The sequence below is a fragment of the Ursus americanus genome, chromosome 16, assembly GCF_024610735.1.
Source record: "Ursus americanus isolate L20-20 chromosome 16, mUrsAme1.1.p, whole genome shotgun sequence".
Lineage (NCBI taxonomy): Eukaryota > Metazoa > Chordata > Mammalia > Carnivora > Ursidae > Ursus > Ursus americanus.
In genome coordinates, this window is record NC_142142.1 from 59,706,430 (window position 1) to 59,728,874 (window position 22,445).

The 22,445-nt window shown below is 39.5% G+C and overlaps 1 protein-coding gene across 1 annotated transcript in view; it reads left to right on the forward strand.

The window, feature by feature from the left end:
• The window catches only part of GUCY1A2 (guanylate cyclase 1 soluble subunit alpha 2), a 318,781-nt gene that overhangs the window by 163,306 nt on the left and 133,030 nt on the right, over positions 1-22,445 (forward strand). The gene's annotated exons all lie outside the window — the stretch shown is intronic.

Here is a 22,445-nt window from a genome sequence, read left to right on the forward strand (position 1 = left end):
AGCCCTGCCCTGCACCGCCAGCTCTTAATTACTATAGTTTCGTAATATAGTTTGAAACGGGGGAGCATGATGCCTCCAGCTTTGTTCTTCTTTCTCAAGATTGCTTTTGCTGTTTGGGTCTTTTTTGGTTCCATAGAATTTTTAGGATTATTTGTCTTATTTCTGTGAAAAATATCATTGGAATTTTGACAGGGGTTGCACTGAATTTGTAGATTGCTTTGGGTAGTATGAACATTTTAACAATATTAATTTTTCCGGTCCATTAGCACGGAATATCTTTCCATTTGTGTCCTCTTTAATTTCTTTTTTCAATGTCTGGTAGTTTTTTGTTTTGTTTTGTTTTAATATACAGGCCTTTCACCTTCTTGGTTAAATTTATTCCTAGGTATTTTATTCTTTTTGATTGCAATTGTAAATGGGACTGTTTTCTAAATTTCTCTTTTCGATAATTCATTATTAGTGTAAAGAAACACAGAGATTTTGTGCATTGATTTCGTATCTTGCAACTTGACTGAATTTATTAGTTCTGACAGTTTTTGGGTGGAATCTTTAGTGTTTTCCATTAGGGTGATGATATGCTCTCTGCAAATAGTGACAGCTTTACTTCTTTAGTATTTGAGAGTACTAATCCCTAAGGATTAGTCCCACCACCTAATCCCTAGGATTTTAGCATCTCTGTCCCAAAGACAATATTCAACTACACGGTCATAACAATTATCAAACCCTCAAAGTTTAACTTGGAAAGTATATTATCTAAAATATAATTTATATTGAAATTTCCCCAATTATCCCCCAAATTCTATTTCCCCTAGGATCCAATTGAACATTATATATTTGGTTTTCATTTAGTTTTAGCCACCTTTATTCTAAACAGACTCCCTGGGGTGCCTGGGTGGCTCAGTCAGCTAAGCGGCTGCCTTTGGCTCAGGTCATGATCCCTGTGTCCTGGGATGGAGCTCTGCATTGGGCTCCCTGCTCAGCAGGGAGTCTGCTTCTCCCTCTGCCCCTCCCCCTGCTCATTCTCTCTCTCTCTCTCTTGCTCTTAAATAAATAGAATCTTAAAAAAATAAAGAATAAACAGACTCCCATTATTGTTTTTATAACTTTAACATATTTTCAGAAGTTCTGTGATCCAAATTTTTCTTGTTTCCTCATGAATAGGATTAAGTTAAAGGTGTTTTTTGTTTGTTTGTTTTTTAATTATCACAAAGTTTTTTTAAGGCCAATTAAAGTGCTTTCACAGCATTACCTGAGTATATTAAAACTACAGAAGACTTTTTTATGTTTCTTTATTTAAAATTTATTTTTACTTTATTTTAATTCCAGTGTAGTTAACATACAATGTTATATTAGGTTCAGGAGTACAGCACAGTGACTCAGTGCTTCCATGCGTCACCCACCCATACATCACTCCATAATCCCATCACCTGCCCCCCCCCCCCCCCCCCCCCGCTGCCCACCTCCCGTCTGGTGACCATCAGTGTCTTCTCTGTAGTTCAGTCTGTTTCTTGGTTTGTCTCTCTTGAACTCTATATTCAAGTTAAAGTTTTTTGGCAAGAATATTGGTTTGGCAATATTGTATACCTCCTGTTGTATCACACCAAGAAGCACATATATCAGTTTATCCCATTCTTTGTAATGTTAACTTAGATCACTTGGTTAAGGTTTTGGCTGCTGGATCTCTCCATTGTAAAGGTAACTTATACTTGGTAATTAACACGTTATTTGTGGGGTGACACTGCACCATGTGAACACATCCTGTTCTCCAACAAACTTTCACTCAGTGGATTTAATATTCATTAATGATGCTCGCCTGAATCCATTATTACGTTGGCCATGGTACAATGGCAATTTTCTAATTCTGCCTTCTAGTCTTTTAAGCATAACTGTGACCTCATTAAGAAGTATCTCTGGCTGCCCCAAATATGCTGTTTCTCCTTTTTTTCTGTCTAGTGGATTAGCATGAGATCTCCTTAATAGAAAAGATGTAAGTGCCGATAGTTGTCTGCTGGACACCGGGAACACAGATAAAGTGTACCTACATTAATCTGTGCTCTAACTTCCAATATGGGAGGGAAATTCAACCAGCATATAAATAGTCTTAAAGGAAAACAAAGACAATCCACATAACATATTTTTCTTTGGTGCTAAGGCCTAGATATGTTTATCTTCCTTCAAGTAAAAAGTAAAGAAATACCCAGTGTCAAATATTAAAGCCATTCCAATAGATAAGGGAGACCGATACCCTGAGGACTCAGAAATTGATTTATTGCAGGGAAAATGGAGAGAGTATTTGAGAAAACATCTGCCTCAAGTTTTTGCTGTTGTTGTTTTGTTTTATTTGTTTGTTGTATTTGTTTTGTTTGGCTCTTTTAAATAAGAAGACAACGTTGCGTCCATGAAACATGAGCGAGCTGCTTTCTCATTTCCTTGGTCTGGTGAGGACCGTGGACCCTGGACACTGATGCTTGATTGTCTCTCCAGGTGATGTTAATGTGCACTGAGAACCATTGGGGGAAGAAGAAGAAACTCCAGCTTGAAAGATGGGCAGAAGTTGGACACAGAGAGATTGAGGGAGGTCCCTCCAAATGCAGAGAGGACCATGAACAGAAAAGATGATGTAATAAGGTTCACTCATTTGAAAGGCTCAGGCAGAGGGATTGCTGTGATTTTGTTATTTAGAGAAGATTAAGTTACTATTCTGGATAACATCCTCCCGCTTATCCTTTGTAGCATAGCAAGCCCTGTCACCTCAGTCCTGGTAGGTCCATTCACAGAAGGACATTACAGCCTTTGCTGGGTGGCAAGATAGTAAGCAAAACGTGGTTTATTGAAAATGTGTTCTGACATAGCCATGATATTATAAAAGATCAAAAAAGTCCAAGCTTGGTTTTCATGTTTCTGCTTTAGCCGCAGGTTTGAAAAGTGGATTTTAAGTTTGTAAATACTGGTTATGAGACACAAGAAGCAGAATGTAAATGTTTTGAAGGAATATTAATCAAAAGCAGTGAGTCACAGATAGCGGGTGAAAAGCATAAAACCAGCCATGTCAGGGCTTCGGATCAGAGTAAGGTTTCAATTTTGGTATCTACTGAAAATGGCCAAATTGAAGATGACTATGAATAAATATTGATAATATAAACTATTGAATGTCTCTAGTGATAAGTGTTTCTTGGGTTTTGCACATATTCCTAATGTAAATATATATATATATATATATATATTTATATATGTATATATGTATATGTATATATATATAATGTAAAAGTTGGAAAGAAACCGTTTGGAAATGTTCCCTGTTCCTCTCTTATATTTTCAGAAAAGCACAAGTTTTAGAGAATCAGATAAGCAGAATAACCTGAAGCTGAAAATATTTATGTCCGCATATTCCAGAATACAGAGGAAAAGTAATGTCAGCCAAATTTGAAACATAAGCACTGTTTTTTCTTTGTATTTGCCAGCATTACCTAGAATAACATGCACCTTTATAAGAATGTAGTTACTTTGAGTGCCCTCTGGCAGGATTATAAGGTGGTGACTCAGTGCCACACCCCATTCCCTGGAAAGTTCTCATTGCCCCCAGATGAGTCCAATCACGGTGGGACTCAACAACCCATGTAAAAATGAATAGATTTTTCTCACAATTTCTAAGGTACTGTGACATTCAAAAATAGAAATAAGAAAAAGAGAAGGAAGAAAATCAGAGTCAGTAGAGTGGTAAGACTAAGTGGCTGTGGTGTCAGGACCTAAATTCCAGTTGTCTCTCTCTCGCCAACTAGCTATGACTTTGAGTAAAGCATCTTACCTCTTGACGTCACTTGCAAAGTGAGCATCAAGCTAGTATGGTAATAGTTCATAAATGTTTAAGGAAATAGAGTCATTTCCCCCCTGGAATGAAATCTGATATGGAATCATAATATGTAAAACAGCTGAAAGTAAAGATGTGGGGAAAGAAATCCTTTCTCCCGGACTCCGCCATACTTCTGAGACCCACTCAGAGGCACGACCACAGACGCTGGAGGGTGTTAACATTCAGAGTGTGGTCTGGAGGCAGCATCAGCAGTCACTGGTTGGAGACGCAGAACCTCAGGAGCTAGTTAGGAATGGGGATCTCAAGCCCCTTCTGGACTCACTGAATCAAGAGTCTGCATTCTAATAGGTACACCAGTGATATGTTTCTCAGTAAAGTTTGGAAAGCCCAACTCTAGAGATTCCTGGAACTCCATTTGAAAACTAACTAGTAGACTAGTTAATCCACAGGGATTCATGGTACTCTTTTGCCCTTTGATAACAGCACACTGACGGGTCTTTAGCTGGAAGCCCCCTGGGCAAGAAGAACAAGTAGTGGTGGGAGCAGTGCCATTTTTTAGAGTCTTGGAGTCAAGAACGCAGAGCTGTATTTGATTTCACAGACAGCCCAGTGCTCTGTCCATTCCACATTATTTCAAGGAGGGACTATGTAATGGTCTTTACGTTATGCTATGGTAGTCTATCAGTCAAGGGCCCAGAAGAAACTTAATGACATGCTCAACTAAGATAATTGACAAGCCTTTCTAATAGAAGAGTTGTGGGCAGGGTTAAGAGAACCAGTAAGAGATGGTGAAGCACCCAGGGACTAGCAGTGGTGGGAACCACTGAGGCTCCTAATCTTGATGGAGCGGGGAAAGAAAAAGGACCTTAGGAGAGCTTCAGCTGTAGGAGGAGCCCAGTACGGGAGCTCTTGCCTTAGGCAGCAGGATACAACCACCGCCAAACCACACATCAGCGTGGAGCAAACCAGAACAATAAATAAACTATACTTTTTCTCCTCTCTTACTCACCTCCTGGTGGCTACCATTGGCCAAACCCAACTGGAAACCGGAGTGCAACTGGAGAGCCAATTGATAAGTCCGTATAACTCATCCTCCTGTGGCACAGAGCAGGGTGCAGAAAGTTAGTGAGTGATTCTGGAGAACACATTTAGAATGGCCAACACAGTAGCTAAGACGGTTGGATTTATAAATAGGATAACAGGAAATAGAGTAAAATTGTAATGGAAAGGTTTGTTTTGTTTGCATATATATTTGTACACAGATATCTATTTGAGTGATTGTATGTTATACATTGTAAAACAAATGTCTATTAAACAGCAAGAATTTTCTAGGAAAAAGTGAGATGTAGCAGAATGTCCACTTTGAAAAATATTTTTATACTTCTGTGAAAAGTTTTTAAAAAACAGAATGATGTTAATCTGTATTTAATGCATGCTCTTTGATAGGTACTGTCAAAGACACTCAGGTAGAAAATATGGACCCCATCTTCAGGCTACAATATAGGTTAAAAACAAAAAGCTAAAATACATCTAGAATATACATATGGTATGTATTTAGTTGCATTTATTCAGTTGCATTTATTCAGCCACTATTTATTAAGCATCTGCTGAATACCAAACAATATCTTTGTGACTAAATTTTACAAAAATAATGAGTCAAAAATGATATGGTCCCTATCCACATAGAACTTCTAATCCCATTGGGAAGATTAATAATAGTTATAGCTCAAGTACGATGAAAAGAGAAATATAGGGTTCCTTGGGACTTTATAACAGATACACCTAATTTAGATTGGTGATCCAAAAGAAGACATCTTGAGGCATTTGAGATCTGAAATAGAAATAGGAAGTCAGCCAGGTAGTGGAGGGTAGTAATGGTGAAGGGCAGTGGAGGGAAGCAGTGGAGATGAGGACGTGTGTGGGTGCTGGAGGGAAGGCAGCGTGGGGTGCTCCATCCAGAGCAGATCATAAGTTCAGAAGGCTTAGAGAGAACAGAGATTATGCCATATTTAACAACCCGAAGAGAATGTCTCATATGTGGAGCAGAAAGCAAAGGGAGCATGGTACCATAAAGCCATGTGAAGCTACTGAAATATTATAATTAGTGAATCACTTGATCAAATGGAAAATTATGAATGTAGAATATTGGACTTACTATTACCACTTCAGCTAAAACTTGAATTCATTGTCTACTGGAAGTTTTTCTGAAAAATAAGGGCAGAAAGGCATTTTCCTCAAAACCTTCCCCAAGTTTAATTTTTTCCTTTAATGTAGGAAAATAGCTGAATTGTTCTGAATTTTCTGTCATATTTTGCTGTACATCAACCTAATAAAACCTTTTTAAAGGAAATGCATGGCAGTGTTTTTTATTAACAGCCTTACGAAGAGAGAACCATGTTTCATTGTTTATTGCCAAAGTAGGATGAGAAAAGTATCAAAGAATCAGGTTGACAGCAAGTAAATTTCATGCCTGTGTGTGTGTGTATTTTATGCTTATTGTTGAAAATTCTTCTTCTCTTGACCGGTGATAGAGCTCACCTTCAGGGCCCTTCATCCACCCCCAGCACTTAATGTGTCTGTAGCAATGCAGTCACTTTGCCTTCTGGAGAAGATACCTTATGGCAAGTGTGTATTTCTCTGAATGCTAGCCAGCTGAAAAGGACATAGAGTCTCTCTTGTGCTAGAATCATCTGTTCAGACACTATTATTTCATAGAAATACTTATTGTAAAAATCCCTCCTAAGAACATTATCAAAAGTGTTGCAGATCCTGCCTGTCATCTTTCTCTCTCACTTTTCCAAGTGTTTTCTTTTACCACGAGAGTAGTCCTGATGGATCCCGACACAGGAAAATACATAAGGCAGTCAGTAACACTTTATTTCTTTCAATACCAAGACTGCCGTTGGTGCCAACGAGAGGTAATATATTATTCTCAGACCTATGAATCTATACATGGATGGATATGATTGAAGGAGTGACCTTCCCCTCCTCCTCCTCTTCTTCTTCCTCTTCTTCTTCCTTCTTCTTCACATTCAGTGATTTTAAATTTATTTGCAAGGTTATGAAACACCAGCAAAATCTAGTTTCACAACATTCCTTTTACCCCAGAAAGGTCCTTCTTGCCTTCTAAAATCAATTCCCAATGCTACCCAGCACCTGGGAACCATGAATCTACTTTCCAGCGCTATAGATTTTCTTCTTCTGGATATTTCACATAAAGGGATTTATACAATATGTGGCCTTTTGTGCCTGGTTTCTCTGGTCAGCTTAATGTTTTTGAGGTTCATTCATGTTGTAGTAGGTATCCGTGCTTTGTTCCTTATTCATTTATTCATCAGAGAGCACACAAGCAGGGGGAGCAGCAGAGGGAGAGGGAGAAGCAGACTCTCCACTGAGCAAGGGGCCTGATGCGGGACTTGATCCCAGGACCCTGGGATTGTGACCGAGCTGAAGGCATACACTCAACTGACTGAGCCACCCAAGCACCCCTTTGTTCCTTTTTTGGCTGAATAATATTCCATCGTATGGTTAGACCTCATTCTGTTTATCCATTCTCCAGTTGATGGACATTTGTGTGGTTTCCACTTTTTGACGATGATCAATAATGCTGCTGTGAACATTTGTGTACAGGCTTTTGTGTGGACATGTTTTCTGTTCTCTTGGGTCTATGCCTAGGAGTAGAATCGCTGGGTCATAAGTAACTCTACTAAAACGTTTGGAAAACTGCCCGGTTGTTTTCCATGGTGGCTGCGCCATTTCACATTCCCACTAGCGATGTACGATGGTCTCCATTTCTCCACAGAAGAAATGCTTTCTTAACCAGCTTATGGTGTTGTATTTTTCAAGCCTTGTGGATTCAGTAGCTCGTTTTAAATTATTTTAAGGCAGATGTTTTTCACATCATGAAGAGCACAGGAAAAGTTGTGTATAATAGGCTCTGATCTTGCCAAATGTGGGATTTCTCTAATACTATAGTTTATAATAGGTTGGACCATTTGCTCAGGGTCTCTGTTTGGTTATAAAGATGGACTCTTATTGACCCATTAGTTATTAGCTAAATATAAATATGTATATATGATTATACACGGTTATACACAATCTATATAGTTTGCAAGTGATTGATCCCTCTCATATTGTTTGTGAAATTTTACTTGTTTTAGAGATGTTTTCCATTTCATACATTCACGCATCTATTCATTCCACAAATGTTGAAACCCTACTCTATGTAAAGTCACATGCTAGGCTCTATTTTTAAAGTTTACTCTTAAACATATCTTGTTTTCAACAAGCATGGAGTCTACTAGGGAGATGAGACGTGAAGAACCATCATTAAGAGAGAATGAGCTAAGTCCCAAAAGAGAAGCTTGGGCGAAACTATGCCGCTTCTGAGGTAAGAGAGGTGGTTTCTACCTGAGAAGGTAGGGTTGGAGGTCAGGAATGATTTCTTAAAGGAAGTGACATTTGGAAAGCATCTCTCAGAAAGGATAGGACTGAGCCTGGTAGGATTGGAGAAAAGCATATTTCTGTCTGCACATGAAGTATTAGCGTAGCATATGTGCTTAGAACAGAGTGGTTTGATTTTGTCAGGAGCCTAGTGGAAGTAAGGACGCGAAGTGTGCAGTGAGATTGGAACCTGAGAAGGCTTGGCATGGTGTCTAGATTGCATGTTCTGCAACAGGCAAATGACCAAAAACTTAACTATTCAACAGAAATAACAGAAGTAGTTTTCTTAGGAAGAAACTGAGAATGCTCTGGGGATTATTTATATACTATTTATTTTACAAGAAAGAATTGCAAGGTAGCAGTGACTGTGAATTTACATGCCCTGATTTTTCACTCTACGTTTCTCATTCATACTATTTTATCTTTTTTTTATTACCTCTCTATGGTTTTTAAAACATTTTCCATTACATCATTGTTTCTTAAGCTTAACTAGTAAGAAAAAAAACACACACACAACATCTTGGGTGCTTGTAAAAAAAAAAAAGCATACTACAATTTCTATAAACATTTCGTGTCCTATTTCATAGACAGTATTTCTTTAGATTTACCTCCTTTTTGTTCACCATCTGTTTTTCCATCGTAGACCATCCTTCTGGGTTTGTTTTCCTTTTTTTCCCCAATAATACATTTTTTGTGTGTGTCAGTTTATTGTTCATAAACGCGGTTGGCTTATGTTTATCTCATTAGCATTTTTAAAATGTAGCTTTTTCTGAGTGCACCATTCTGGGCCGGCAGTTAGTGTCTCAGTCCATCCGAAACATTATTATATTGTCTCTGGCTCCTGTCTGTTGTGCGTCTGTCATGTGCAGATTATCTTTTCCGTTTACTTCCAGGATCTTTGTCAAAGCTGGGTACCCTGCAGGTTCATTACAAGTGTCTAGTTCTGGATTTCCACCTATTTCTATTTCCTGGTAGATATTGTGTTTTCAGAAACATTCATGATCATTAGTGCTACAAATATTACCTTTATTTCTTTTTTTTTTTTTTTTTGGTTAAAACTCAATATTTTTTTAAATTTTTTTATAATATTTTTTATTATATTATGTTAGTCACCATACAGTACATCCCTGGTTTTTGATGTAAAGTTCGAGGATTCATTAGTTGTGTATAACACCCAGTGCACCATGCAATACATGCCCTCCTTAGTACCCATCACCAGCCTATCCCATTCCCCCACCCCCTCCCCTCTGAAGCCCACAGTTTGTTTCTCAGACTCCATAGTCTCTCATGCTTCATTCCTTCTGATTACCCCCCCTTTCTTTATCCCTTTCTCCTCCTACCGATCTTCCTAGTTCTATGTTCCATAGATGAGAGAAACCATATGATAATTGTCTTTCTCTGCTTGACTTATTTCACTTAGCATTATCTCCTCCAGTGCCGTCCATGTTGCAGCAAATGTTGAGAACTCATTCTTTCTGATAGCTGAGTAATATTCCATTGTATATATGGACCACATCTTCTTAATCCAGTCGTCTCTTGAAGGGCATCTTGGCTCCTTCCACGATTTAGCTATTGTGGACAATTTATTTCTTTTTATCTATTCTCTTGCCCCAAGTACTCTGGTTAGAATTAGGTTAGATTTTTCACAATTTTTATTACATATCACTTGATCTGTTTTCCCTATTTCTTAACTTTTTGTCTCTCTGTGTGACGTATCACAGGATTTTCAGACCTGTGTTCCCAGTCTAGTTCACCAGTATTTTGGGGGTGGCATCTTATACTGTCTTTAACCCATCTGCCCTTTGGTTTTGTTTCAGTTTCAACCATTACATTTTTCAATTATAAACCTTCTATTTTCTTCTTTTTTTAAACCTTCCTCATCAGTTTTGGTCTTCTCTCACCGCATGTTTGTCATGCTACCCTCTATTTCTGTAAACATTTCATACCTGTTTTGTAATATTAAGTCTGAGACCTCAGTATCTGATGTCCTGGGTGGTCTAAATCTGTTTTTTTTTTTTTTTCATTTCTTCTGAGCCTCATTTGTAGTGGTTGGTTTCCTTGAACATTTTGTGATTGTTGACTGTTATCTTCTGTTTGACATTATTTTATTGTGAAGAAGAATTTGGAGCCTGAATGCAATGTGTGTTCCATATGAGAGAAGGTTTGTGTGTTTCCACAGGGACTGTGGGGGCGTTGCAGACCCGGGACCCCTTGTGCCCCTTCGAGGGTCTCTGGTATAATCCAAGCATCTGAGATTCAGCTCCCCATTCCCGCTGCTAATGGAAAGCTAGGTCTCCAGACCCTGGTGCCGATGTTGGCGTTTACCCTCAAGCTACTCTTTCCTTACTTTGCACGTGTAGCTCACGGTTAAGATTTTAGCTCAAAATGATAGATTTTGTTTTTGCTGAGGCCCTTGGAGCTTTACTTCACCTATTTAAAGCTCAGCAATACTATAAAAATTATGTTTTGTCCAGGATATGCTTTTTTTTTCTTCTCAAGATAGTCTTTCAGAGCCTCAAAATTGGCCTGCTGCTGGAAGCAAAATGATAGATCATTGTAGCCCGGTAGCAATATGGGAATTACCGAAATAGTTCGGTCAATATAAGTAGGACAAACAGGCATATTTTAGAACCAGCAAACACTAATTTGGCATTTTAATCTGCCCAGGTTAGTTACCTATACCAGTTCTTGATAGTTTGTGCCTTTTGGATATTACTCAAAATATTGTATTACTAAAATACTTGAAGTGTTCCCGTTCTGCAGAAGAAATAACTAGGCCCCTAGGAAACTAGGAGACTGCCAGTGGATTACTCTCCTTAAAATTTCTATTGGCCTTCTTTTAGTATGCTTTAGAATGTTCAAAGGAAGGGAAAAGAGGGAATTGGTCCATTAAGAAATCAGAGACCTGTGAAGTCAGGCCAGAGATGTCATATGTCCATTTTTCCATTAGGTAATAAAATCTGTATCCATTTATGCATGATTCCTTTCATATCAATTTATTTAATAATTTTATTAGTATTTGTAGATTGTCCACTTTATGGCACGTACTATTCCATACAGTAGAAAGCACAGGAAGGTACAATTAGAGGTCTCTATACTTACAGATCTTGCATTCTATTATCAGGACAGACACAAACAAGGAAGAGTAAGAAGATCGTATGGTAGGATGGTAAGGGCCAGGGAGAACAATAAACATTGCAGGGTGGGGCTAAAATAACAGACGGGTAGATGGATTTACTGGTTCTGAGCACTTTGCTAATGAACCATAGAACCTGGTCTCATGTGTCACGGCTGGAACGCTCCCCTGGTCAGGTGAACAGATTGCTTAGAAAGTTGGTGTTCTAGTTAAATCGTGTCCTCCAGAATAGAGGTGTTAGAGGCCTCACCCCCAGTACCTCAGAATGTGACCGTATTTGGAGATAGAGTCCTTACAGAAGTAATTGAGTTAAAATGAAGTCATTAGGGTAGCCTTAATCCAGTATGACGTGCTCAGAAACACGGAACAGTTTGGACACAGAGATGGACATACACACAGGGAAGGGAAATACCACTCAAGGATGAGGGTCATGCTGCCATAGGCCAAGACTCTACCAGAAGCTAGGAGAGAGGCATTTAGAGTAGCAGGGCCTTGATCTTGGACTTCTGTCTCCCAGAACTCTGAGACACCCAACTTCTGTTGTTCAGGCCACTCACATTTGCACTACTGTGCTATGGTAGCCCCCAGAAACCAATGCGATCAGTAATTCATTGTAATTAAAGCTTCACCGTGTGTACAACAATAGGAGATGACAAGCAAAAGGGTTCCTGAACTGCTGATAGCCTAGTATGAGCCGGGAGGTTTTTCTTTAACAAATATATAAAATGTCCGTTATATGCCAGTGACTATTCTGGGTATTTTGTAATTATTGGCCAATGTGTATCGGAATAGCAATCCTATTACAGAGGTTCATCCATTATTGCCATTTTAAAGATGCGGAGCCACATTTTGGCTGTGCCATCTATTTCCCGAGAGAAGAAAGACATTTGCACAAACATTACCTGACCATGCAGAGACGCTTGGGCCTTGAAAAGGCGATTTTCCTGAGGGTTTCCCACAACACTTGGAAACACGCAATTTTTTGAAGTCCTACTTTTGAAAGATGCAGGGAAAAGGCATGGCCAATACAAGGACACCCATATTCTAGTCCCACCTCTGTGTTTCCCTAGCCACAGACCTTGGCCACAGCATTTAGCTTTCTTCTTTTCCCATTCTTACACTTGCTCATATTAACTGGATAACTGTAAAATGAAATCAGAGAATAAATTTAGATTTAAAAATAAACAGTAAAAAGAAATAATGTCTCCAATCTGTGATTTGTCCTGGAGATTTTTATTTTTCAGGGAACTACCCCTCAGTGTCTCCCAGACAATGTATTAATATATATACTGTTAACATTTAGACCTAAGAACTCATTTCAGTCATTCATAGTATACTTGAAAGGCTTTGCTATCATCTCACTGGAATGAAAGATACACTTGTGATCTAGTTTCAAAGAGATAAAAAATTGATAGCAAGTTATGATTCATGTTGGGTGAGCATAAAACTAACCATATGTTCTTTACGGAAAGCTTTAGATTCAGAATTATAGATTGAACTATGTATTAATTTGGGGACTCTTATAATTCACTGATGGCATAGAACCTTAAAGAGAGAGTGATATTAACTAGACTTATAGTGAATAAAACCTGGTTTTTCTCTAAGGTCATGGAATGGAGGTGGTATAACTCTAGACAGAGTGGAGATGGGGGAAAGTGATCTTTTACCAAGACCTGGTGCATTAGTCAATGTAAATAACACTGTGACAATCTTCAAATTCCACTCCCTTGACACAGTGAAGATTGATTTCTTGCTCTCATCATAGGTCTGGGGGTGGGTTAGGTATCTAATGCTGGGTTGCAAAAGAGCCTTTGAAACCCAGGCTCCTTCTTCTTATTCCACCATCTTGGACATGTGTCCTCCATGGTTACAGAGGGGACAGGAGAGGGAAGACAGGAGAATCACATGGCTAGGCTCACATTCCATTGGTCATGACTCACTTGCATTGCCTTGACCTGACTAGACCCTTTTGCTCTCGCTGTGATCAGTCTGGACCTTCTTGAGTACCCTCAACGTGCTATGCTCTCTCCTCTCTCTGGGCCTTGGAACTTGCCTTCATTCACCTTGGAACATTTCCCTTGCGGTATGCCAACACCTCCTGTGCTTTCCACTGTCATAAACAGCCTCCACGGCACGCTTCTGCAGTTGAATGCTATTATCTTGACAAGGAATTCTTACACATGGTTCACGTTCCTGGCGATGTTTACAAAGACAAATACTGAGTATGTGTGTCTGAGAAATTTCGCTAATGCCAAGTCAGCCTTCATTGTGATATTTTAATTATGGTAACATTTTGTGTGATTTGTGAAACTTTTTTTTTTAATTGATGGGAGATAACTCATTTAAGTAGAAATCTATTACATTGAAGTTGTTTTCTATTTTTTTACTGTTACTGAAAATGCTCCAGTGAATAAAGGGATGTATTTGTAACCCCTATCCCATGCCTATTCAATACAGCTTCGCGAAATGTATTCTCATCATAATTTCTTCCACATAACTGCGTTATCATTTCTTATTTGTAGTGTGTCTCTAGCGCGGCCACATCATCATCATTGTCATAATGCTTAATAACAAGAGTAACAATAATTTAATAATCACTGAGTGCGTGCATATGTGGGTACTAGGCTAGGCTTTTTATGCATATTACCTCATTTAAACTTCATCCTACTGCTATTCCATTAGAATTGTTATTATTCCAGTCTTACAGATGAGGTTGCTATGGCCCTGAGGGGCCGTGTGATCTGTCTGTGGTTACTCAGCCAGCAAACGGTGGAGCGAGGCTCTAAACTATCATTTTTAGTTTCAAAGCTCTCACTCCTTTCATCCATCGCTCCACACTGTGTATGGAAAGAACATTGGTCAGGCTGTCCATAGGGAGCCTGCCAGGGCTCCCTAACCAACCCGCTGTGTGATATCTGGACTCCGGCCTCCCTGGTCTCAGCTTCCCTAATTATAGTAACCTGGGTTGTGCGCTCCTTCCAATGGCAGAGAGCAAAATGCAGCAGTGTCTGTAGAAACATTTTGAAACTTGTACGATTCCAGGGGATAATGAAGAGATGGGACCGGGTCACAAATAGGCTTTGTCAAGCAGACCCTTGGCAAACATTAAGGATACACCCGGAAAACTCAAATCTCTAAGCTGGATAACAAAACCAACATTCTTCCTGTAAAGTGCAGTCATGTGCCAGTGGGGGAAAAAAAAATTTGAGGGACCCTCTTCACATCTTCAATCATTCCACAAAAATGGAGGGAAGTCATTCATAAAGTTGTCAAATCACGTACTGTCTAGAGCGTTTGTTGAAACAGTTTTGCGATTCACCTCTGGTTAATGTATTTACGGGCTGTGAGGTCCTAGCTCTGAGCCACCCCTGAGCTTCACATTCCTTTCTGCTTCATTCGGAACATATCTTCCGCACTGAACTACCTACCCGTAGTGAGTCTGTGTGTGTTGAGGGGTCTGGTTCGAGTCCTTGCCCTTTTACCAGCCTGCCCGGCACTCTCATGCAAGCCGTCCTCCCCACGCTCCTTTTCCTCATTTACTTGTGTAAGATGGATGGATTGGTCAAGATGACATTTGAGACAGTAGTTCCCAAGTCTAGCCAACTTACAGAATCACATGTATGTCTTGGAAAAAAAAAATCCATTTCTGAGCCCAACAACAGGAGGGTTTCTGACTCAGGACATTTGAGGCAGGGTCAGAATCCACAGTGAGGTTGCCTAGCAAATACTGAAGGCTATTTTGTGCCAGATATTTTGCTCAACATGGTGTATAGGACTTTTTGTATCATTACAACAGTTTGGGGTAAATGCTATTCTCGTTCCCGTTATGACCTATGCCGGGTTTGTAACTGCTTGTTCATTCCTTACAGTCTCTAGGGGTTGCTCGTCTTTGTGATTGTATCCTAACTTCTACATATGTTGTGGCTCTGGGTTCTGAACCTGACAGTCCTGCTATCTACAGTTTTTGGAGACCTAAATCATGTGTTCATTGTTTCCATGCTTTTTCCCTTTGCTCGAGCTTATTCACATTGAGGATCTGGAGAGCCTAAGCTGGGGAGGGGTTAGATGCCTGTGACCAGGACCTCTCCAGCCTTTTCTGAGCGTGGAACTTCAGCTCGGAGTGTGTAGCCAGGGTCCCTAACCACGCACATGTCCCAGGTCTCAGAGTCCCCAGAGCAGTGCCCTCTGCCCTTGGCTCTCAGGGCAGCCTGGCTTCACTCTGCCCTTCTCAGGGATCCAGCTTAACATCTCGCTTTTTTGTTTGCTTGCTTGCTTGTTTCCTTTGTTTCGATTTGGTTGTTCCATTTTCTAGTGTGTGTCCATGGGAGCATCCTTGGAAACCTCTCCTACCTCTTAAGAGATCACCACGGCCTCAGCAAGAGGGTTTCCTCACGATCTACTTGTTCTGCAGCTGGGGGGGGGGGTGTCCCTCAGCTCTTCGTAACCTGTCCATTCTTTCCTCTTTCTTTCTTTTTTAAAATATGTATCTCGTCTGTTAGAATATAAGCTTTTTGAAGGTAGAGATCATGATTCTTTTAAGCTCAGTTCTATCTTTAGTACTGAGTAAAGTTCCTACGTGTATACTTTCTCAAACCTTGTATGTGACATTGTTAAAAGCAAAAACATCTCTAGACCCAAATACCAATTCATTTTTTACCCACAGAGAAATGAAAAATGATGTGTGGACCAAGTGATGGACTGAATATTGGAGCCAAGAATTTTACTTAAGCGCCATGGTGTCCAACACATTAGCAAGTAGCCTTATGTGGCTATATGCATTTTAGTTTAAATTAATGAAAATCAAGTAAAACTTAAAATTTAGTTCTTTGGTCACCCTATTTTCATCATTTCAGAAAGATCTCTTGGATAGCAATCCTCTATATAAAGGTTTCCATCCTCTGTACAAAAACTAGATTCTGCAGCTGTCCATGTGTGTTTCGCCATGGTGTATGCCCGACACTGAGCAGCGGCCCGGTTATTGCATTAGGAAATTCCTCCTTACGCCAATATCCTTAATTCTGCTTTTCCAACAGCCCGGATTCTGTTTGTAACAGTGGGTTTTGCCAACCTGAGTCTAACGCAAACCCTAGTTATTTCTTTTAAACGTTTAATGCAATTGAGTCAAAATGCAAAACGCTTTTTCTGTTACTAAAAATAGCCACCCTTGATCTTCCATTAGACCTCTGATTCACAGAATAAAATGAGATATAGGAGAAAAAATATTTTAACATAAATGCACACACACACACAGAACACACACACACACACACACATAAATAACATAGATTGGATAATTGGAAGTTAGGGTAATTTTTTTTTTTGAGGCCTTACCAGAATATTCTTATGTTAAATGGGCTGGGTCAGAATGGCTAATATTTTTTATAATCCAGATTCTTATTAATTTGTACTGTGTTACTATGAGGAGGCTTCCTTTATCCATCCTTACGTAACAATGAGTTAGTGCTTTGTGCAGGATTATTTTTCTAATATTTCCTTGAAGAGAGTATAGAATTTCCTGTCTTTGCAGAATATTTTAGTGGTGGTTCCAAAAATTTACTACAGCTTTCTGAAGTGTAGTTTTATCAACTCATTATATAGAAATGTAACCAAAATCTCATGGGACATGTAAGTGGCAGGGTGGTGACAGAGGCGCCGCGGGGGTGAGGCTAAGTGTGGGTGTTAAAGCAAGGAAGACAGTGCTGTTCCCTGAATGTGTGTCACTTACTGATTGTGTGAATGTGATGAAAGATAAAATCAGTTGCGCGCTTTGGGAGAAAAGGCAATGTCTGCACGCGAGGTTTTCAAAACCCTGTATCAATTTCATATTCCCCACATCGTGTGAAATTGTTAAATAAAAAAAATGAATCTAAAAGCAGAACATAAGCCTTTTACACTTGGAAAATTTGCACAACAGAATACCAAAACATTTGCTGATGTACTTCTTTCGACTATGAAGCATAAACCTATTTCCTTTAAATATTATATGAATCCTGCTGTGATTTAAAAAGAAAAGTGGCATCTAATCATGGAACATTAAATCGACTTTGTTGTGTGGTTTACTGGCTTATCTATCAAAACAGAATTCAAATCCATTTGTAGAATGAAGTTTTGAGATTGCAAGAATAGCAATGAAAGTAAACACAAACACATGGGAGGGGGAAGCAAGCGTTCCCATGCTAAGCATTTCTATTCTAAGATAAAATGTCTGGAGGGTTATGGTTTGGAGGTTTGGCTGATTTCATCAATAAACAGTATGAATTTTATTGTCTCATTGCAGTCTATAGAATAAGTATCATAATTAGCCTCAGATGTTAATATTCCCCCAGATACGTATACTTCACTATTGAATTTACTGTTTAATTCATTAAAATTGCAAAGATGTTCTGCTTAAATTCCTGCATATTTAAAGTGAGTAGCATAGTACCGATAGGTCGTTGATATTAAGTAAATATTTGTGAAACAGATGAATAGATAAATAAGTGAATGCTTTTAATTTCTTTTATATTTAGTATACTTAAGAATTTTCAATATTGCCTTTTTAAAGAAGAATATTTAATGAAGGATTCTTGTCAGAGAAAATCAAAACAAATTTTGCAGTTTTTAAAAATTGTAGCTATTATAAATGCAGATAGTAGGTTGGAATTTTGAAAAACCAATAACCCCCTGGGAGAAAATTGCTTTTATTTCAAAACACTTTATTTCTCTGGATAATTACAGTATAAGAATCAGAACACAAATGAATGATAAAAATAAGCAAAGCCAGGAAAACAAAAACTCAGCTATTTTATTAATTGAGCAATTTTTCATTTTGCATAATTACCTACAGATTAATCCCCAATTTTGCTTATGTCAGTAGAATATTCTTTATATTGCTAAATGGTATTCCACGTTAGCTTAACCATTTACCCACTACAGTACATCTGGATTGTTTCCAGTTTTGGCCATCGCGAATATGTCTTATGGTGATCGATTTTTACTTTTATTCGGTGTAGAACATATTATGTGTAATTTCAATTAAAAAATAGTTGTGTCTTCTTTTAGAGATTTCCCTTATTTATTTATTTAGAGAGCGTGTGTGAGCAGGAATGGGGCAGAGGGAGAGGGAAAGAATCAAGTAGACAACCCGCCGAGCACGGAGCCCGACGTGGGGCTTGATCCCGCAACCCTGAGATCATGACCTGAGTGCTGTGGTGGGTTGCTTTTCTTTGTGGCCCACGATATGGTCTGGCTTAGAGTATGTTCCATGGGTTCTTGAAAGACATGTGTACCGTATTGCTGTTACGTGGGTCAGCCTATTGGCTCATTCTGTTGTTTCAATAGGTAGTAGTTTCTTGTGGTTACTGTAACCAATTACCACAAACCTGGGAATGTGGAACCACAGAAATGTATCCTTGCACAGTCCTGAAGGTTGGAGTCTGAGACCACAGTGTGGGTAGGACTACGGTCTCTTCAGAGGGCTTGGGAGCGAATCTATTCCTTGACTGTCCTGGCTGCTGGTGCCTACTGGTGCACCTTGGTGTTTCTTGGCTTGTAGGGACATGGCTCCGTGTGTTTCTGCCTCCACATCCCTGTGGGGGGTGTGTGTGTGTGTGTACAATCTCCCTGTGCTTTTCTCTTATAAGGACACTTGGAATGAGTGCAGATGGTGTTATAATTTTTGTTTCAATCATTATGTATAATTTAGACAACTCAGGCGAAGGATACTCTGTGGTAATTACCCATATTTCTACTCTTTCCTTTTTTCTTTTTCTTTTTCCCCTTCCTGATGCTCTAAGATATCTTCTCTTATTATCTTTCTGTTTGAAAATTTGTCTTTGGCCATTCTTTAAGGGTAGGTCTGTTAGGACACAGACTTTTAGTTTTTCTTCAGCTGCATATGTGTTTATTTTCCCTACATTCTTCAAGAATAGTTTTCCCAGATGTAGAATTCACATGGACACTTCTGTTCTTTTGATATCCAAAAAAGCGTGGTCCTTTCTTCCGGCCTGCATAGTTCCACATGAGAAACCCACTTCCATTCAAATTAGTGTTCCCTGCAAGTAATGCATCCTCTCCCTCTGGCCGCTTTGAAGATATTTTTTTTGAATTTAGTTTTCAGAAGTTTAATTAGGGTGTGAATTAAAGTGGGTTTCTTTGCACTTATCCTATTTGAGGTTCACATAGCTTGTTGAACCTGCAGATTTATATTGTTCATCAAATTAGAGACTTTGTCAGCCATTATGTTTCCAAATGCTTTTTCAGTACTATTCTTTCTCCTTTCCACTTGGGACTCCCATGATATGAGGTTGGATTCCACCCCCCCCCGCCCCTCCCCCTGCAGGTCTCTGAGGCTGTTTGTTTGTTTATGTTTGTTTGTTTATTTATTTATTTTAGTTTGTTTTCTCTCTCTGTTCAGGCTGAGTAAATTCTCTCAAACTATCCTCAAATTCACTGATTCTGTCCCATCACGTCTACTCTTGTTTTGAGCCCACCCAGCAAATTTTCGATATTTGGGGCATTTTTCAGCTCTATGATCAACATTAAGATTTTTCTAATTTTTAATTCTCTTCAGAAGAATTTGTAATTGATTGTCGAAACATTTTATGGTGGGTTCTATAACATTCTTTTTTTTTTTTTTTTTAAAGATTTTATTTATTTATTTGACAGAGAGAGAGAGACAGCCAGAGAGAGAGGGAACACAAGCAGGGGGAGTGGGAGAGGAAGAAGCGGCTCCCAGCGGAGGAGCCTGATGTGGGGCTCGATCCCAGGACTCTGGGATCACGCCCTGAGCCGAAGGCAGACACTTAATGACTGAGCCACCCAGGCGCCCCTCTATAACATTCTTGACCGCTAATTCCAATATCTGATCCATCTCAGCCTTGGCATCACAGATGGACTTTGCTCATTCAAGACGTGAACTTCCTGGTGTGTATTATGATGCGTGGCTTCCTATGGTGCCCCGGACAGTTTGGCTCTTACATGAGAAGACAGCAGCGCCTGTTACAGTTTTTATTTTCACAGGCAGTCGCTCTGTGGAGGTTTGGCATGTGGGTCCCGGCTGCCTTCTGTGGGCAGTGGCTGCAGTGACAGTGTACTTTTCAGGGCTCACGTGGTGCTCTTTCCATCTGTTGGGTTTATTTAATGCGTCTGGGACTCCCACTGGCTCTTGTTAATGCTGCTTGAGGCGGAAGAAAAAGCTCCCAGAGGTGAGGCGCCCTGGTACCTTTATGCAAAAGAGTTTTTTCCCATGCATGTGGGAAACAAGTACTTCTTGACTGGGCGCTGCCTTATTCCTGCTCGCTCCAGCCCTGTGGGGCCTTGGGGGGGGGGGGGGCGCTTGAGAGCAGGAGAATCTCAGCGCTGTGAGAACACACAAGTTTCTCTGCCTGCCCACGTGTCTGCTAGTTGTATTCCTTTTCTTTCTTTCTTTCTTTCTTTCTTTCTTTCTTTCTTTCTTTCTTTCTTTCTTTCTTTCTTTCTTCTCTCTCTCTCTCTCTCTCTCTCTCTCTCTCTCTCTCTCTCTCTTCCCCCCTTCTGGATTTAATTCTTCAAAGTGAATGTTACTCTGTGAGAACAGAGGCCCACCTGGACACCAGGGACTATCATTCTGCCTCTGCTTTCGTAAGTTATATCCTAAAGATCTGAAATACCCGAAATCACAACCAGAAGTGACTTTCACTACACTGATGTAGGTGGAGAGGCACCCAGGCAGCTATTTAAATCTGCAGCAGCTTCTGTCTTTTCTCCTGCCTGTTGTGAGTATCTCATTAAGGTTGTTTTGCTCTCACATTGGTTTGTGTGTAGAATTATTACTGCCCCCACAGCCCCCGCCCAACACCCTTGCCCATCCTTCTGCTTCAGTGGTTAAGAGCACGTCCTCTGGAGTCCGTCCAACTTGGGTTTAAATGCTGTCCCTGCTGTTCATTAGCCTGTGCATTCTGAGCAAGTCTCTTACTTCCCCAAATCTCATCTAAAAATGAGGACAGAGGGTAAAGTAAAATTTCCTAACAACATGTGGATTAAGTACTCAGCACCGTACCTAGCTGGTGGCAAGCACGCAGCAGACGTGATGAGTTAGCCAGGGGCTCATCCCCATCAACATCATCATTTTGTCTCCATTTTAGAGATAAACCAAAGCTTTGAAAGTATAAATAACTGAACCTGGGTCCGTCTGACCACTTATGTGTCAAGAGAGCTGAATTCAAATCCAGGTCTGACTTTTTTACAAATCCTTCCTCCCTAACCATTGTGTATAACGGTGCTACCAACGGTTATCTGGCGAGACTTGAGTCTCCATGGGAGCACGGGTTCGTCCGTGCCTGTTCAGGATATGAAAATATAAAAATGCACAGTAATATGAGCTGGACATACTCCATTTTCAATCAATTATTGATTATAGTGGTAAATCTATGCAGAAAAATGAAAATAACCCAGCTCGTTTACTAGAACCTGACCACCACCACGCTTTGTAAAAGGCTGACTTTTAACCCTTTTGCCCAGTCAAATACTCCTTTTTATAATGCTTACCAGTTTCTGAAATCTGATGGATTTTAAGAACAGTTTGTTTTTCTTAGGCATTTTGCTCTTTCATTTAAATTTTAGTATAATTTGAGATGCAGTAAAAACTTAGACGTTTCCATTTTATGCAGTTTTCCACAAATCTGCTTCTTCTACATAAGAATATATAGTTTCTATAATAGTTCTGCACATTGCTAAATGAACAAATGAGGATTATGGTGAATTCCTGAATTTATAATTAGAACAGAACAAAAGCAATTCAGGAGGAATCATTTATGCTATTACCAATTAAAGTAAAAATCCATTTATGATAAAGACACAAATGCTTTAGTTGCATTTGCCCATTTATTAAGTAAGGGAAAAATTCACTGATGAAAAATATAAAAAAAGGAGGTCATTTACTGTGTACGTTGGGGCTTCTTTTATGAGTTGTCATTCTGTGGTGTAGGAGGTAAGCAGTTTCTTTTTCCTCTCCCAGGCTCTGCTGATTCAGAGATTCAAAAAAAACCAACTAATGGCCACATATAGATCAAGAAACTATTTATGTTTTATATTTTT